The sequence below is a fragment of the Cryptomeria japonica genome, chromosome 10 (assembly GCF_030272615.1).
Source record: "Cryptomeria japonica chromosome 10, Sugi_1.0, whole genome shotgun sequence".
Classification (NCBI taxonomy): Eukaryota; Viridiplantae; Streptophyta; class Pinopsida; order Cupressales; family Cupressaceae; genus Cryptomeria; species Cryptomeria japonica.
The window spans coordinates 897255521-897273600 of NC_081414.1; positions in this window are offsets into that span (position 1 = coordinate 897255521).

Sequence of the window (18080 nt, forward strand, 5' to 3'; positions counted from 1 at the left end):
TGCCCCTAAGTCTCCAGTTTCAGACTCACCTCACGAGGTCTTTCCTCAGTTTCCATTGAGACGCCTCTTTCTCCTCCTGATTTGCTCGTAGATGAGTCTCCTCAGAATGCAGTTCCCATTTCAGCATATGAGCCTTCTCTTGATCAACAACGAGAAAGTGTGTTGAAAGTTCCTGAAGATAATCCCACTTGCATTTAGTTATCAGAAATTGATACTTCCACTTTTGGTTTTGAAGAATTCATGAGGCAATCTTCATGTCCATTGGTAACTGAGCAAACCGTGGTCACCATTCAAACAGATATTCCTCCCAGGGTGACTACGGTAATTCAAACAGAAACTGCTTCTCCTTTGCCTACGGCTGCTACTGGAAGTGAGTTGATGACTTTGCCTCCATGGCTTAGTTCTTTCACCCCGAAAAGGAAGAAGCAAGAGATCTCACCTGATGACTTTGACTACCAGCAACTCAAACAGTCCACATCCAAAGTTGCTAAGAAGGCAAAAACTATCTCTAGGGTAACTGTTGATAGCAACAAGATGAAAGTAGCTGAAATTGTGGAACCTATTGCAGATAAACCACTTGATGAAATGTCAGCTGCTGATTATAAGGTTATAAGGGTAGAATTGGGCAAGCAAACACATGAGGTCATTAAACATGATGCTCAGTTTTCTGTTGCTTCACTAGTGCAAAGGTGTGATGATCTTCTTGCAAAGAAAGACAAGCTAGAAGAAGAAAACCGACAGCTCATGGCAGCCGTTCATAAAATCACAAAACCTGTTGCTGAAGGGAGTAACTCCATAGGTTCTTCTGGTTCCCAAGAATCGATTCGTGGAGTGGAAAGGGCTGCTCAGAAAGTACAAGCACTGGATTCTTGGGTTGATAAGCTTCATGATCAATGTGTACAAGTGGTAAAAGACATTTTTCAAATAATGTCTAAGTTGGAAACCATTGAGGAGAAACTGGATCAGACTTCTGACACTTTCAAAAAGAATCTGGAAAGTGTTGAGAAAAGTCTGGCAATCTGGCGTACCATGCCCCAACAACAGCTGAGTATTTTGCAGGAGCATGCCATCATCTCTTCTAGGGTCATGTACTTGGAATTTGAAGAACTCATGGAAAACAAGACCCTTGTTCTTAAATCCCTCATTGAGGAGATCAGTGATGCAAGGAGATTCCGGGATGAAGTCTATCGAGGTATTGTCTCACATTGTGAAAGGGCCTCTTGCAATATAGCAAGTCAGGATGGAGAGCTGATTCCAGAAGAAGAGGTTCTTGCTGATTTACAGATGAGGATTCATAATGAATGGAGGAGCGAACAATTCTCGGCAGCTTCAATTCAAACATTGTTGAAACACCAAGCCTTTTTGCATGAGATCCAGTCTATCCTGGATAAAGACAATTCCGTGCTCCTCCGCTGTCACGACACTATTGTGAAGACTATGGTTGTTGCTAAGAACACCCATGAACCGAATCCCGAGGAACTACAAGCGAGCATCCGGAAATTTCAAGGATTCGTGTCTTCACAAAATGCAACTTAAGTGTTTTTCAACACTTAGTTGAATTTTCCCTCTTTTGTAATCTTTAGTTGTAATTTTGTTTTGACAAGTTACATGTAAAAGTAATTTTTGTAAAATACAAGTTACACATTACTTGCACTTTTGTAATTACATGTAAGGCAACTACAAGTTGTGTCCGATTAGGACTCTAGTTGGAATAAGTCTTAGTTAGTTAGAGTAACTCTTAGTTAGTTAATGAAGTCTCAGTTATTTATTGAATGAGTCTTGGTGGTTGAGATAATCTCTCAAGTTAGTTAGGATCCTCCCACCTTTTTCTCAAGGCTCCTCTTCTATAAATACTTGAGAGGTCCATTGTAAATATATCTTTTGGGAAAGCAAGCAAAAACTCTGCCAAACTTACAGCAAGAAGTCTTTGAGCTTATGTATGTGAATTGAAGGTTTTGAAGAATAAGAAAGAAGGATTACTCAAGTTTTGAGTCTTTGAGCTACATGTTTGAGTTTGAATCTTTTTATTTCTTCTGTGCAAAGTGTTTCTAAAGGAGCTTAGTCCAATCTGATTTGAAGTCTTTGAGCTGCAAGTAGAGAAGATTAATTAAAATAGAAAACTCTCTTGAAGGAGCAGCAAGTCTTTGAGCTTGCGTCTATTCTTGAGGAAAAATTACTGTTTGATAAGAAATAGCAGCAAGTCTTTGAGCTTGCATTAGTTCTTGTCTTTGTGTTAAAAGAATAGATTATTTCAGTCTTTGAGCTGTTATCTTTTATTCGTTGTAAAATTTAGTATAGCAAAGGGTAGATAGGACTTCCAATAGTCAAGTCTTTGAGCTTGATATTGCTGTCCCGTCCCGAAGGAAGTGACAGAAGTCTTTGCGCTTTCAGGAAACTTCATTTCCTTTCTCTTATTTCACTTGAAAGTGGTTACTGCTGTTATTCAATCGCTATCTTTTTCTGTGAAGAGAAAAGGATATTGTCTTTCTTGAAAAAAGAAGAAAGATTGCTGTTCCATCCCATTTTATTTTCCAAGTTGTAGTTAGATAGGGGGAGCCTTCCCTTAATTAGGAGAGTTTTTACTCGTGTGCTGTGGTTGAAACCACAAATTTGTATATTTCCCCAAGTGTACAAAATTTTCAACCAACAGTTTATTTAAAAAAATGCCATAGAAAAGTGAAAGACATAACAGAATAATTTAAATGATGAAGAAGGAGACCATGCACTTACAATAAGATAGAAACAACCTTAACTTTGAATTAAATCCTATGTAAATTTCGCTAGAGCTGCAGCAACAATCCATAAACTTCTTACAAAATAAGGGAAAACCGTCCCTTTAAATAGGCATTCAAAAATAGATGAATGGCCAAGATCTAGATTAAACAAGCGGCCCAGATTCATTTTTACAAAAGGGTACCCATACCCATAAATGGAGGGTAAATATCAACAACCACCCAAAGGGGAGCAATAACTACCTTAAAAAGGTAATTAAAATTATCCACAACAATTCAAAAAGTGCACATGCACAAAGTTTAAAACTTTTAAAGTTTACAGTTGACTTGGAAGTCAAATGTGAACTTTGGCCAAAAAGTGCTTTTTTGTTTAAAAGAAAAATGCATTATGAAAACACTTTTTCTTTTCCTGTTGCAGATTCCTTTGGAATAAACTCGACCTCGCCGCGCAGGTACTCTCCCCAGATATCCCGACCGACTGCGCGCTCTACCCGAACGTAGTCCTGAAATTTTAGACATAACTTGAATATTTCGGTTGTCGGTGGCATAGGAGGATTAAACATTTTGTAATGAATACCCTGTAGGAGGCTATCTAAATTCTCCAGTTCCTCCCTCCAATATGACTTGTGATTTTCAAAGCACGATATGTTCGCTTGTAGCCCAGCTGCAAAATCTAGATCCTCCACGGAGTAAGTGTCCTTGGGCTTAAACCTATCCTCCCACTGTGGTTGTACCTCATTATCTTCCATACTATTTTTCAAACCAGGAAACATTGATTTGAGGATCCTTTCACCAAGATCCTTCACGTTTGATAAAGTGTCATCGCACTTATCCTGCATTTTATTGAAATTATCCTTCATGTCGTGCTTCATGCTGAGGGTCCAATACCATTCCCTGAAGGTATTGACATTATAAGGATTTAGGATAATATCAATAGTGGGGATTTGAGAGCAGGTCCAAAATAGAGCCCTAATGAGGGGCAATGCCGTGGCAATTGCCTCATGAGTGTTATAGCACTCCTTAGCTTACACATTTTGATAATAGTGGATTCCCTATGGAGAGCCATTTCGCGCAGATCCTCGAAGATTCGCTCTCCTTCTTTAATGCTTTGAATTCATTCTCCGACGGGCCTTGGTAGTATCTCGTACTCCTTCAAATTCTGTGGTGGTTATTTGTGCTAATGCTGTAGGGGGAATGTGGGATTCAGAAGCATTATGCAATGGTCTCAGGAGTTGATCAATGTACCCCTCGACCTGCTCAACATGAACTCGATACATGTTCTTTTCAGCTATTATCTCTTCGAGTTGTCTGAGCATGTTTTGTACGGAATCCTTGAATTCCTCCCTTTCCTGTTCCTTGGTGGCTCGTCCGATTGGGACGGTTGTGATGCTATAATCAGCCAGTGTAACTTGATCTGCTGGCTTATCGACAGGCGGGGTGGCGATATGAAGGGTACGGTTCCTTTGCTCATCATGGGTTATCCTGGAATACGCGTTGGGCTTTTTCTTCCCCTTGGCCTTGGCTTCGCCTATGCGTGAGAAGATGTCCTCCAAGTCAATAGGTGGCTTGGTGGCTGCCTTGCGTTGAGCTCGAGCAACTAACTAGTCTTGAGGTATAGTTTGTGCTGATGATATGGTTAAATTTGCACTCTGCTCTTTAATGTTTTCTGCCGGCTCATTGCATATTTGCAGCTGCTCTGTTACAGGAGGAGTGGAGGAAGTGTCAAGTCCTTTGCTCGCAGCTGAGTTTTCTCCTACTTAACTGAACGACTGTCTGGTATCTTCATGTGATGGTTGTTCTTCAGTCCTTTCAGGCTTGCGGGTCCCATCTGTCCTTTGCTCTCCTTCAACAGTGGAGTCATCCTTGGCAGTACTATGCAGCTACAATTCATGGCGGCTCTGCTGGGTAGGTTCATGCAATTCAAGCCCTTGAATGGATGTAATCTCTCCTTCCTCCACTTGATTCTCAGTTTCGGTAGATTCAATGGCTCTTACCTCTGTATCTAGCCTGTCTTGTTCAGGAGGATCATCAGCTCCGAATGCGTCAATATCGCTCTGGGAAGGCGGAGCAGGTATATAATCTAGTTCAACTACATCATCAGATGAACTGGGGCCTTTTGATGATGAAGTGACCTCCGGTCTCCTAATAGGGATCTTCTCTCTTCTTGTTCTCTTAGATGTTCGAGTCCCTTTGCTGGCTTTAGCCTTCTTCCTTTTCTCAGGCTTTTCAACCTCTTCCTTTGGTGCACTGGAAGTTCCCTCATCTTCAGAGGACTGAGAATCAAGGCTACCCATCATTTGGTAGGTGAATTGGACTCCCTCATGAATCGGCCGTTCAATTTGTTGGTGCAACCACTGGTCAGTGTATCTTCCTGGGGCTGCCATAACCACCTCAAAATTAGTGATTGGATCCTGTGACCAATCGATGCCTGGCAAGAGATGTCTTACCGCCTCGAATTCTCAGACTTGTAAGCAATTTCCTGAATATGTTAACTGATCCGGGACTTGACAGTATTCATAGAGTCACATTTGCTGCACACTCAGCCTTGAATATTCGCGTCGTCGGACTTCATATTCATTAGAGCAGTTCTTCCAATAATCTTCAACTGACTCCTTTGCTCTGTATTGCCTGCCGTAGGCTCTCTTCGCCAGATTGTCATGATCAAAGCGTTTCCTTGGGAAATGTTTCTGTAGGCTGTAAGAGGCTAGTTCTGCAAGGGATTCTTCGGCTTCAACTGGACTTTTCAGATGGACATCAAGGTTACCTATGATCATAGGGAAGGCGAATCCAGACTGCTTTTTGTCTCTGAGTAAAGTGTTCGCCGGACGTGACTGCCTTGCTACTTCTAGAAGAACTATCTTGTCGGTTGGGTATCGCGGAAGTCGGAAAGGAGCACCCTCAAAGCCAGCTATTCGGATGTAGGAGAATCTTGGGAACTGAATGAACCAGGCGCCATACCTCTGTACCAAAATAGTAGCTTGCTCTGAAAGCCTTATGTGTAGTCCTCCTTGCATCAGCCTGACCAGGCGCATTGTGAAAGCGTCATTGACGTGCTCATACTGACCAACTGCATAGGCAGGGCTATTCTTTTCCCTTTGAGCTATGTCCTGATGGTGTAGTTGTGGATGACAATCATATACCTTCACCTGATTGGGCCCATTCCCAATTTCACCTTTCATGATTAAACCTGGCAGTGGCTGGTTTCTGGCGAACATGTAGACCAAATAGGATGTCATGGTAAAATATTTTTTTGCCTCAAGTTCGACCAATTGGGTATGGATGTTGTCACTTATGATCTGGGCCTAGTCGAACTTGGATTTCCCAACGAAGACCTGTTCTGTAAAGTAGAACATCCACTCTTCAAAGTAGTTGGATTGGAGGAGTCCCATAATCCTGTTGAGCAATGTGACCATGTCTCCATGCTCGTTGTGAAAGTCACTCCTGGGGGTCTTTTTCCCAATCCTGATGCTTGGAGGTCTTCTCTCCTTGTACCACTCCCCATTTATCAGTGTTCTGCATTTGGTGGGGTTCATATCATACGCCACCTGCGCTTCATCTATGATTGTTGCTATGGGGTTGTTCGGGAAGGGGATGTTAAAGGGGTCGCCAATGACTTCACGAGTGAAGTCAGCAAGGACCATATTCTCGAGGAGCACCAATCTGGTGTCTGGTTGGTAATGCCAGGCAACCTCTACTACCAACTCATAATTTTGCACTGACGGGGGAAATCTTGCTACCTGAGCGATGCCACTTTCCATCATCTGCCTAGGCCTGCCATAGGCATTAGGGGAGAAAACTCGGTCCCTGAAATCTTGAATATCAATGTGCCCCAGGTCAATATCACCTATATTTTCCCACACACTTTGAATTTTTTATTCCCTCAGTCCCCCTCTCTGATACTGATACTTCATCTTTTCGACTTTGCGAGGGATATCTGACTTGGATGCTTGTGACGTCTCGGCTGCAGCAGGTGTCTTCGATGATTCTACCTCCAATTTAGGCATCTATCCTGCATAGCCAGATGTGGATTACGAGACGATATAAAGGAAACAAAGCGGGTTAGTTAAAAGGGATACGTTGGCACACAAGGATCAATTTGAAAACCGATTTTAAAGAAAAGTATGATACTTCAGCTAAAGAGCTTGATTGATTTAGACATGAACATTTATGAAGCTTTTCGATTACAAACTTATTTATTCGGTTGCGGCTCAAGGACTTAGGCGAGGCGATTTCGACTGCTGAATTTACACTTAGGCATTCTAGGATTGACTTCCAAAATGGACGAAGCTTAAGATTTTTCCTAAGTTTGAAAATGCATTTCCTAGTTAACTCATGGGAATAGACTTCTAATTTCAATTGCTTTGCTTGACGCCTTATAAACGGGAAAAGATGCGGTTTTAAGATTTAATCATTTTAACCAATTTTGCACAAACACATCTATCCCATTTTGCATATACTTCAAACGATTTTAAGAGGGACAAGGCAAACTTACCTGGCGAAATGAACGGTTTCCTTTGGATTTTGAAAAAAGTCTGTCTTATGCCCTTACGCTTTGTAAAGACAAACTCACAATTTGCAAATTTGGTTAAAATGAGAGAGTTCTGCAATTTCAAACTCTAACGGTTAACTCCTTATTCCCAATTTCATGCCCAAGCTTGGAGAGAGAAATGCAACAATTTAAAAACTTAGATTTAGTGATTTTTACCTTGGTGATTCGGCGATTTACTTCTTGCGTGATTTTTCTTTAGGCGTTTTCTGCAAACTAGGAGCTTCGCAATTTTAACCCTATGCGAATTTTAGAGAATGGGACGGTTTTGAAAATACTTTGCTGCGCTCTCACTTTGCAATTTTAATGGTGAACTTTGGGGCTGTTTGCAATGTTTCAAACTTTCACCTTGTGTTTTACCTTATGGCGATGAAAAAAAAAATGGGTTTGTGACCTCTTGAAAACCCTCCTATACCGCGATATTGCCAAACCTCGGGATTTTAGACAAGCTTGCAAGCTTTAAAATTTTAACACTTAACCCCTTATGGTGAATTTCAGAGAATGAGGGAGTTTTGAAAACCTTAACCTCGCGATTTCCTTCCTCTTGAGATTTTAAACATTGTGATTCTCCTTTGCGGCGCGATTTCAGTGAATGAAGGGGTTTTGATTTTCGCAAGAGTTTATAGGTTCACGATTTTAAGTTGGATGAAAACCTCGGCGATTTTCACTTGATTGGAAATTTCGGTGATTTTACGTTTCAAGCTACCTCTCATTGAAAACTCGGAGTTTTAGAACATCTTGCAAGTTTTAAACATTACGACTTTCACCCTAGTTGCCGAACTTCGGCATTTTCAGAGGGTTTGAAAACTTTGAAATATTTTGCTCTTTAAGCCTTCATGGCGAATTTCGAGATTTAGATGGCTTTTTTCAACTTTGGAGATTTAGATCATTTTGCAAACTTTGACGTTAGATCATTTTGCAAACTTCGGCGTTTTAGATCATTTTGCAAACTTCGGCATTTTAGATCATTTTGCAAACTTCGGCGTTTTTTGCACTTTTACCCTAACTTCGGCATTTTAGAGTGTTTTGCAAACTTTCACCACTCTCTCACTTTTACCCTCTAAAATGCGATTTTCGGTGATTTCGAGGGTTTTGGTTGCTTTCAAAACTTTTACTTTATTGCAATTTTTGCCTATTATGCGAACTTCAAGGTTTAGGAGTTCGCAAACTTTTAAAACTTCCAACGCTTACCAAAAATTGCGATTTTTGGCATTTTTGTGTTCGATTTTTGGTGTGCTTTGCAAACTTTTACTTTTTCGCACTATTCCTTTATAAAGCGATTTCGGCATTTTCAGGCATTTTGCAAAGTTCGGAGTTTTTAGAGTATTTTGGAAATTCTTTGCAAAACACTGCGATTTTGCCCCAAGTTCGCATCTCGGCATTTCTGGAGGGTTTTGCCAATTTCTAAAAACCTTTCAATTTACCCCCGATTTTTGCCCATTTTGCAAATTTTTAGAAACTCATGTAATTTTCTCCCTTAGTACGAATTTCAGGATTTTGAGAGGTTTTGTCGACTTTGACATTTTGCATCCTTTTATCTCTCCCATATCTTTTGGCGAAAATCGGCACTTTGGGTCCTCATGCGACCTTCAGATGCTTTATCTTTTACTTGGGGATTTTGCCAGTTTCCATCATTCTAAGCCTATCTCAGGCGATTTCACAAGTTTAAACGATCTCTTGGAATTTTTAAATGCCCGAAGGTTAAACTGATCTTGCGAAATCACAGGCTTCCGCACATGACATCATCATCTCATGGACTGATTACGGGCATGCTCAAAAGGACGCGAGACACCCTACGCAAAACTCAACAGGGCGAAGGCAAAAAGACCAAAAAAGAAGAAAGGGGACTCTGTCAGCGACAGGGAGAGTGTGCAACGCACAACACTAGGGAATGCCTATGTGGTCAAAAATTGGTGTCACACTAATGACACTCAATGTCCAAGTGTCAAAGGGACGATTCCGAACATGTCGACACACCCAACCTACTACAATCAACCAAGCATCATTTGGAAGATCTACGTACCAACACCATGTAATATCTGCAGTGACTGTCACTCACCAAGGTAGAAGCAAAAAATAACTGGTTTATGTCCAAAAAAACTCTCACTATTCCAAGTCCAAGAGTCCTAGAATGAAGAACCAAAGCATATGGAAGTCCTCTATCCCGAACCAACAGTGAGAGTAAACTACCAAAGTTTACTTCACAAGCCTTCATAAGAGGAAATCTTTGAGTTTGGAAGGTCTAAAGAAACGAATAATCACTGCTATTCAAAAATGAAATCAGCCAAGTACAATCTGATTTTAGCGCAACAGTAGTACTGTAGTACCAATGAATTTCCCAAGTATAAGCATGAGAGATGAGCATTGTGTTGCACAAAAACAACTCGGAACTGGCTGGGAAACACTTCCAAGCAATCTCCAATTGAATACCTTTACTTCCTTGACAAGGGAAAATGTGCCAACTCCCTTGAATGAGACCAAACCAAAATGTGAGGTGACTGACCTGCAACCAAATAGCAAGATCAAGACTTAAAATCTGACCCATTCTTTGCCAAGGAACACTTCCAAGAGTAACCATTCGTTCTTTGCTCCAATCCTTACTTAAAATCTCTCTCCAATCCATTTGTAGATGAATAAATGGAATCACAAAATGGCTGGTAAGGAAATGAAGAACACTATTATTCCCGAAAGTTTGATCCTTATCTGTCCAAAGATCATTCCTACCATTCCCAATAAGCTCCATCAATCCTTTTTGAGGATCCCAAGCATGAATACCCAACCAAGAATGATTTCCAACATACCTACAAAGATGCACATCATAACTCCAAGTGCCATTTATAGCATCTTGTTGATCATGGAAGTTTGTGACTTCTTTGGTAATCTCTTGTAACCCATCCATGAAAGCATCAACAGCTAAGGTGCAAGGAGCAATTGTTGTCTTCAAAACCAACCCCAAAGAAGTATTAATGTAAGACAAAACATCACTCAATCCAAAGGATGGATTGTCAATCATGTAGCTGTCATGTTTAGGTTCCTTTTAAACTAGATCGAAACCTCCTTTCCTTGTTGCTGCACTGAAATTTCCAGCAACTACGTATGATGGGTATGCATTACAACTCATCAACTTAGATAAATTTTGAAATGCCACACTTGTTGGCCAACTGCAAAACTTAAGACAAATCTTCATGCAAGAATGGTGCAACACAAAGTGAGTACCAACAAGTAAAAAATCCTCAACTGAAATCATCAAATTGCATACCCAAGTTATCTTCCAATTACTCTTGTAGTTAGGAATGATTTTGCTTCCTAGTCTGATCTCACTCCAATTGCAATCTTCATCTTTCTCCTCATTTGGACATTTCATATTTGGTGGTCTTCAAGGAGGGTAACAAATCACCTCATAATGTGATTTTAGATCAACACCAAGCTGAAAACCACACTCCAACTCAAGTCCTAAATCTTCACCTGGATTTCATACCTTGCTATTTTCATGAAGTGTGATGCTACAACCAAGAGTTATTCCATCATCCGACTCAAAAAGTGGATTGTCATATCCCATATCAACAGCCATTTCGAACATTGGGTTATCATCAGACCCCACAAACTGATTATTCCAATCATGTTCATGCAAGGATGATGAACTGCTGTTATAATGCAGGTAGAAATCAAAATTAGTTCCATACCTTTCAATAGTAAGCTGTGAATCCAAGTCAACAAGGTCACTAGGTGTTTGCACAAAATTAGCTCCATGCAATAAGTTTTCAGTTTTGTGTTCAAGTTCATCAACAAACTTTTCAAAACCAGCTTCCTTAATGCCATCCTCAATGCATATATTCCGAGATGAAGTGAGAGCAGCATTATAATCATAAGGAAATTCATCTTAAAGTGGATCCTCATCATACTTAGGTGCCAACACACCCAGATCCCAAGTGCATAAAGGCTGATTGCTTTGTTTAGAAAAAATGTGTTCACTGTGCTCCTCAAGAGTGGTTGTCTCTTTGTTTAAGTCACTTACCAACTCACTAACATTGAAGTCTTCATAAACACCCTTCTCCATTGACTTGGTTTGGAAGTCAAATCCAAAGCCACCCAAGTTATCTTTGCTGGAATGTGATAGGAATCCATCATCATTAACTGATTTGAAAGCAACGACATATTTGCTTTCACCATGCCTATCACCTGAAAATATTTTAGTGAACTATTTTTTGCTAGTTTCTTCATTTATTGCTTCACATGTTTGGGTCTTGTCACTGTCTTAAGATACCCTTTAATGTCTGGGTCCTTCATTAGATTAGAAAGTTCTTGCATCAACTCAAATGTAGACTTACCAGTTGTAGATATCTTCCCAATTCTGTTATACAACTGCTGAACTGCAACAAGTGATCACTACCCAACCAGGTGGCAGAAAAAAATGCTCTGATACCACTGTAAAATACCACCCCTGTTTTGCTACCAATTTTTTTCAGTTTTCTTTTCACTGAGATGAAATGGTTTCTGGTTGTCCTTGGTGTAAATTGCTGTTTTCTTGTAATCACTGAAGGAGATTTCTGATAATTTATGGTGTTTTTGCTGTTTGTATTTCAATGTCTTTTCATGAACATTCATGATAGATTTGGCAATACTTTATACCAAATGTGTTCATGAAATACAATGATTTTATTAAAAGAATTGAGGTGTACATATAACATTCATGAAGACAATGTTTCTATTATGAAACAATCATAAACTAAAGAAAAATAGAAACTACCTACTATGTACAATAGTTTACATAATTGACCATTAATAATTAATAATAAGATAATATTCTAATACCCTCCCTTAATGATCAATCTATCAACTACACCAAATTGCCCCCAAAAATTTACAAACTTGTCTGGGCTTAGAGACTTGGTGAGTATATTTGCTGTCTGATCTATCGTCGGAACATATAGCAACTGAACTGATTTGTCTTCAACCAGCTTCTGAATGAAGTGACAATGAAGTTCAACATGCTTGGTTCTCTCATGGAAGACCGGATTTTTGGCCAGTTTGAGCACCCCCTGATTGTCACGGTAAAGGGGAGTAGGACCTGCTTGAGACATTTGCATGTCTAAAAGCATCTATCGAAGCCAAATTGCCTCATAAACTACCTTAACTGTTCCTCGATACTCAACTTTGCTTGCTGCTTTTTGCTTGTCCATGTGACTGCACCAGATCCCAAACTAAAAACATACCCAAATGTTGATTTTCTGTTATCAACGAAACCTCCCCAATCTGAGTCTGTGTAACCAGAGAGTCTAGGATCGTGACTTCTACTGTACAAAAGATCAAAATCAGAAGTGCCATTCACATAACGCAGCACACGCTTCGTTGCTACCCAATGATCAGCCTTGGGGGCTGTCATGAAGCGTGAAATGTAGCTCATTGCAAAACTAAGATTAGGCCTAGTAGCAGTAAGGTAGATGAGATTGCCCACCAGTTGCCTGAATGCTGATTCATTCACTGCAGGTGAATTTGATTTGGCTGTTAGCTTCAATCCTTTCTCCATAGGTGTGGATGCAGGTTTGTAGTCTTGCATCCGAAACTTGTCCAACAGACTGTGAGCATACTTTGACTGAGAGATGAAGATACTATCTTCAGTTTGCCAAACTTCAACACCTAAGCAATAGTGCAAAAGTTCCAAGTCTGTCATGTCAAAGGATTGGCACAAACTCTTTTTGATTTGATCGATCAAAGTTGCCGAATTACTAGTGATAATCAGGTCATCAATGTAGACAACAAGAATAAGAATATCATCACTAGTGTTTTTGACATACAAATTATAATTAGATGGACTCCTCTGAAAGCCATTATTTGTGAGGTACTTGTCAATCTTGATGTACCAAGCCCGAGTAGCCTGTTTCAGGCCATAGAGTGCTTTCACCAATCTGCACACTTGGTGTTTTTTTCCAGCAACGTTGAACCTTGGAGGTTGCATCATGTAGACCTCTTCCTGCAACTCACTGTTGAGGAATGCACTCTTAACATTCATCTTATGGACTTTCCAACCAAATTGAGCTGCTAAGGAAAGGACAAGCCAAATGGTACTCATTTTGGTTGTAGGAGCAAAAGTCTCCTCATTGTCAATGCCTTCCTTCTGTGAGAACCCCCTAGCAACAAGACGAGCTTTGTACTTGTCAAGGGTTTTGTCGGCTTTGTACTTAACTTTATACACCCAGTTGCAGTAATGGGCTTCTTCCTTGGTGGAAGATCAGAGAGGACCCAAGTGTTATTCTTCAAAAGACTCTAGTGTTCAACTTCTATAGCCTTTTCCCACTCAGAATCCCTTTTTGCCTCAGAATATGTTTGAGGCTCAAAAAAACCATGAATGTTGGCCATGAGAGCAAAGTTGGTTGTATTTTGCTGCTTGCTCTTATTTATAGAAGATCTACCCTCGATGAGCTCATCATGTCAAAAATCACTTATGATCTTAGCCCACCATTTAGGCCGAAGAGTAGAAGAACCAACATTAGATACAAGAGGAATGATTGGAATTGGGGGTGGAACAGGATCTGGAATAGATGGAAGATTAGCATCATTCGAAGGAAATTCAAGTAGTGTATCATCAAATTCAGATTTTGCATCATCCCTCCCATTAGGTAAACGAAATGGAAGAAAAACACCTAAATCAGAAGCCTTCAAAGGCCGATCCTCAGAATTCTGCTCAGATGAGGAAAGCTGAAAAGGTCCTTGTTCTTCATCAAAGATAACATCGCGACTAAAGATAAGACAATCAATGTCTACATCAATCAACCGGTAAGCCTTGTGGTTATCTGTAATGTCCCCTTTTCTAGGCGACATGAGATGAGCAGGGGTTGACCTACCATTCGAGTTCTCGTAGGTCAACTATATGGTTACGGGACTCATTCTGAGGGTCATGGAGCTTTGCAGGGGCTTTGTGAGCCGTTTTGGACCTTTAGATGACAGTTCCCACTTTTTAGGGAGGTCTCCTATTTTTTAGGGAGAATTGGCAGTTGACTGGATGACCACTCGGGGGACTGTTGACGTGTATTTTGTACACCATCATACACAGAATAAAATACCTAAAGGCATCTTATCCTCTCTTGAATAAAGCCTCTAACTGCTGAAGATTCGCATGAAGGATCAGTTAGGATGACTCCAATGTTCTGGTTAGTAGGGTCTCTACGTGTGGACAAGCACCAGTGGTATGATGTGATTTGCTGTATCCTCAAGGGGTCTTACGCTCCGAAAGCTTGAAATTTTACTAAACTAAAGAAGCTTTCAAAAAATAACAAAAGAGTAGGGTTTTCAAGAGGTCTAATCTAGTCTAACCCTAAGAATGACTTTGTGTGAACAAGACTTGGCAAAATTCAACCAACTTCAATTTTGCCATAAGATAACAACTCAATTGAAATTGATGCGATCTTCTAAGGTAACAAAAATGATTTTCAATGCATCAAAGATCAAAGACACTACCACGAAGGTACATATCCAAGACACAATAATGATTGAAGGTTAAGTGATTCAAGGTATTCTCCAGTCGACCACGCAAGGCGTTCCTACAATCAGCAAGAAGCTAGTGGTTTGGATTACGAATCCTACCAAAGATCAAGTCTCACACTTTGTCCTTCAAATTAACACACTACTTTGATTGAGCATGATTCAAGTAAAATTGAACAACCATGAAGATAACCAAGAAAGTTGCAACAAAACACCATAACTTCAATATTTCATTGATTTCAAAAGTTATCATGTACAACAATTGCTTGAATTCCTTTCCTCAAAAACTCAATCTTGCTACAAAAGTAAAATTGCTTCTAACTCTAATCTCTCTAATCTCTTAACTATCTCTATTCTCTATTACATCGATTACATTCGAAATGAAAAATGAGGGTATAAATAGCATCCTCAATTACAATGAAAGGTCCAGATTGAAAGTAGATCAACGGTCAAGATCATGACACCTAAACCCTAATTAGGGTTTGTTACAAATGGCCTCCTTTTTACTGAACAATATTAAATGCATAGCCAAATATTAAATTTGGCACAAAAACCTAGGAGACATAAACCAATGACAATTAAGATGCCATGTCATCTATAACAACCTCTCATCTAGAATCTTATTCCCTTTCCAATTCTCTTTTTTAGCATATGCAATGAATCTTGATACGATTCCTTCGATCTCTGCAATTGGAATCTCGGGAAGATTCTTCATACTTTCTTCCAAGTGAATGACCTGATCAAATGCATCTAGAAGAGCTGCGTCCCATAAAGATTCAAGTTCCTTTGTTCTTTCAATCAGGAGCATGGTGGCAAACATTTGATCATATTGCTCGTCTGTGACATTAGCATCCTTGCAAAAGATGACCTTGATTCTATCCTCTAACTCCTGCATATCCACATCTGTCTCAACCTCGATCCTCCTGCCAAGAATGGTACGAAGTACCTCAAATACTCTGTCCTGGATCGGATTGATCACTTCCTCAACTTGGCTACATCTAGTACTGATGTCCTCAAAGAAAACACTCTTCATATGGAGTAAGGTTGACCACTGAAGCAAACTGTGAGGTCCTCCATCCATGATCTTTTCTTGCGCTAAGACCTTCCTTGATGTGTGTCTTATTACCTTCAAGACAGGAATGATAACATCTTTGGTATGAGCAAATGCAGCTACTGTTATCATCAAATTGTGGATTATCTCAAGAACCTGGATAGCTTGATGAATAATCTTCATCATCCTTGTTACAAATTCTACGGCAACTGTATGAGATTTATCCATCCAAGTACTCGTACGCTGGACCATATTCCTGAATCTTTCTGCCTCATTAATTGATTGAAGTGGAAGTGCCTGCACTGGTGATCTAGCTGGATCCTGACGTCCCAAAGGTTCATTGAGATGATTGAAATACGTCCTCCATGCACCTCTCTCTCTCTCAAGCTTTCTATTCTTCTCCATTTCTTCTCTAAGCTTGTCTTTCAATGCCTCAAATGAATCGGTGGCATCATCTAGTGTCTGCTCTGCTGTGGATGGTCCTAGCTCAAAAGTCTGTATATCATATTCCTCTGCTAGGATCTCACCTTCATATTTGTCTACTGCCGGTGTAGCTATCTGCAGTTTTCTGGATCCAGTCTCATCTCGAATCATCTTGGACATCTTGGTAGCCTTCCTCTTCTCTGCTACTTCTTGTGAACGTCCAACAAGGCTCTCTAAATCAATTGTATTGTCCTCGTCCTCTACTACGATCACCTTAGTTAATCTTTCCTTCAACCGATCTGGGATGGCTGATCTTGTCTCTTGAACTTGAATTTCCTTATGTACTACTTCTTCTTCTCTGGGAGGAGATGTTATCTCATTATCTTCTCTATCTTCATCTAACTCATAATCCTGGAGAGGTCCATCTGGTGACCCTTGCGGTGCCTGTCCTTCCTCCTGCCTATCATTCTGTACCATAGACTCCATAGATTCTTCCACTTGAAGTGTCCTCTTCTCTGGTCTAGAAGATGTACCGGATGAACGATCTCGGTTGGCTCCTTGCTTCCTCTTGGAAGATTCCTTCTTTTCTGATCTTTCTTTCCTCTTTGAACCTCTTGGATGGAGATTGCCCTCACTGGCACATCGAAGGTTACCTTCACCTGAATTTCTAGGATTAGGATTTCCTTCACTCACACTAGCTCCACCTTCGGCTGGTTTCTCTTCCAAAGTGAAAGTCATAGCTATGCCTTGCTCTCTCAACTTTTGATGCTGTACGTCAACCCATCTGCGAGTACAAGACAAGATTGGAGCCATCAAAGCATCTAAATCCACGACCTCGGGCTCATTCCAATCTAACCTTATAGATTTGCTTTCTCGATCATAGGATGATTGGATATGTCTGCCACTGTCCTGAGCTTGGTCGGCCACTCTGTAAATCCTGCATTTCCTGATGAAATCCAAAGGCAATCTAGAATGCATTTTCCGTTTCACTTCAAGATCATCTAAGAGATTCATCATAAAATCTTCAATTTGGTACTCATGCTTAAACTTCCTACCGACTGTCTCCTCTAAATGTCCATGTGGATCAAAGCTTTCTCTCAAAGCAAAAGATGAAAAAGAATACAAGGCTAACTCCTTCTCTGCGTCATCCATAGCTACAACATTAGGACATACCTCAACTGAATTGCCCAAAATGATAGGTACTGGAACCCCATTCCCATGTCTGTGTCTGAATGCCTTCGCATATGCTGCCAACTGTCTTGTTGCTTCAAATAACACAATTCTGTCTGTCGGATATCTCGGCAACATGTATGGAGGTAAAGGACATCCATGCACTCTAATATAAGTGAACTTCGGAAACTGAATAAACCAAGCACCATACCTCTTTATTAATTCCTGTGCATCCTGAGATAATCTGTTGTGAATCCCCCCTTGCAACGTCCTTGTGATGTTGATCGTGAAAGTATCATTAACTAGCTTGTAGTTGCTCCCTAGTGGATGATGCAAGTAGGCATAGGAATCACAAGCTCTGACCTCGCCGGGTCCTCTTCCAATCACTCCTCTGTGAGGTAGTCCTGCGTACTCAAAACTCCTAATCAAGGCATAGATGACGTACGAACTCATGTGGAAGGACTTGGTAGCCTTGAGTCTCCTCAACTGTACGTCCAAGCAATGGCTAATCATTCTAGCCCAATGTATGGTACCTTTCCCTTGAACGATCACCTGGATGAAGTAGAACATCCACTTCTCAAAATAGAAGGCGTGAGGGGCTCCTGTAACTCGGTTGAGCATTGTAATCAAATCTCTGTACTCCTCCTGGAAATCAATCCTGTGCGGTGTGTTCGGGATC